Source organism: Anolis carolinensis, unplaced genomic scaffold (assembly GCF_035594765.1).
Source record: "Anolis carolinensis isolate JA03-04 unplaced genomic scaffold, rAnoCar3.1.pri scaffold_12, whole genome shotgun sequence".
In the NCBI taxonomy this organism is placed as follows: Eukaryota; Metazoa; Chordata; class Lepidosauria; order Squamata; family Dactyloidae; genus Anolis; species Anolis carolinensis.
Window position 1 is genome coordinate 10,840,506 of NW_026943823.1, and position 2,131 is coordinate 10,842,636.

Genomic DNA, 2,131 nt, shown 5'->3' on the forward strand with positions numbered 1-2,131 from the left:
AATTTTGGGGGAGATACACATATTGAATGGCAAGGCCATCTATAATAAAAAGGGAGCACGTGCATTTTAAGGACAGGGTTATTGTGTGCTTTCCGAGCTGTATGGCCATGTTCCAGAAACATTCTCTCCTGATGTTTCGCCCACATCTATGGCAGGCATCCTCAGAGGTGTGAGGTATATAGAAAGGGATGGGCCAAACCACCTAAACTCTAAAATCAGGACAGTAAACAAAGAACAACATTCAAAAAAAGAGAATTCCAGACAAGAAACAATCAGGGCCAGCTAACACCTCCCAACAAAAGGATTCCCCCAGGAAGGAAGCAGCCAGGCTTTGAAGCTGCAGGGCCATTCAATGCTAATCAAGGCAGCCAATTGCAACATTCACACTTGTCTCAAACAGACAAGAGTTCTTTCTCCCACCCTGGACCTTCCACAGGTATATAGACCCCACTTGTCTAGTTTCTAACAGACCTCACAACTTGACATTAAGTCTAGTTGAATCTGACTCTGGAGGGTTGGTGCTCATCTCCATTTCTAAGCCGAAGAGCCAGAGTTGTCCGTGGACGCCTCCTAGATCATGTGGAGCGGTACCTATTGATCTACTCACATTGACTGCTAGGTTGACAGAAGCTGGAGCTAATAGTGGGAACTCACACCGCTCCCCAGATTTGAACCGCCGACCTTTCGGTCAGCAAGTTCAGCAGCTCAGCGATTTAACCCACTGCGCCACCAGTGTACTATATAGAACAGGCTACTTCTGGTGATGGTGCAGTGGCCATGGAAGTGAATCAAGTTTATGAAATGCATCAAATATGCCAAAAGCTCCCATTTTGAAAGAAAAATCCCTTGTAAAGTGTCATGGAACATGACATTTATATGGATATCTTTTTGGTTTTGGGAAAAAAAATAATTTTATTGGTGACAGTGTCTCAGAATGGGAAAGGATGGACCGAGCCATCTGTTGCCAGTGGCCGACTAGCCATGTTCCAGCGTTAGCCAGATCACTCAAAGCAACAATTGTTTCATGAACAGTTATCCAAAAGAGCCTGACAAGTCAAATTTTCTCCACTATGAATGGAATCTTTCTTCTGACAATGGGAAGCTACTCCCTCCATCAGCACCCAGCAAAAAAAATTATGGGGGTGGGATGGGGGGCAACAATGTAAATGTATCCCTAGCTATCTGCCAGGGCGACTTCAATGAACAACCAAATAGCCTGAGATCCTGTCACAGCCCCTTGGCTTCATTTTGTCATCTAAGGCTTTTCAGAAATAGCCATTAATGATTTTCAGAGTAAACTGACACTGTAGAATTAATGCGGTTGGATGCCTTTTTAAGCTGCCATGGCGCCATGCTGTGGAATCACAGAAGTTGCAAGTTTTGCAAGGGTTTAATGATGATGATGAGGATGATAAAAATCTTTATTTATATCCCGCTTTTCTCCCTCACGGAACTAAAGTGGCTTACAACGTATTAAAATCACATAAACAGCAATCAGAGTACATCACACAGAACTCCCATGAGCAACAGAAAATACTGGAAGGGTTTGGTGGGCATTAACATTGAGTTTGGGAGTTGTAGTTCACCTACATCCAGAGAGCACTGTGAACTCCAAACTATAATGGATCTGAACCAAACTTGGCACAAATACTCAATATGCCCAAATGGGAAGACTGGTGGCGCTTGGGGAAAATAGACCTTGACATTTGGGGGTTGTAGTTGCTGGGATTTATAGTTCACCTACAATCAAAGATCCCCTTCAACCCCACCAACAATAGAATTGGGCCAAACACAGAACCCCTATTCCCTACAGAAAATGCTGGAGGGATATGGGAGGAATTGATAGTCATTATGGGGAGATAAAGTTCACCTACTCCAGAGAGCACTGTGAATTAATATGTGAATTCTGATGGTTTTTGGTGACCCCTCTGATACCCCTTTGTGACCCCCCCCCTTTCAGGGGTCCTGACCCCCAGGTTGAGAAATGCTGGTGTAGAAGGATACTCTGGAGCAGTGGTTCTCAACCTGTGGGTCCCCAGATGTTTTGGCCTTCAACTCCCAGAATTCCTAACAGCTTGTAAACTGACTGGGATTTCTGGGAGTTGTAGACCAAAACACCCGGGGACCCACA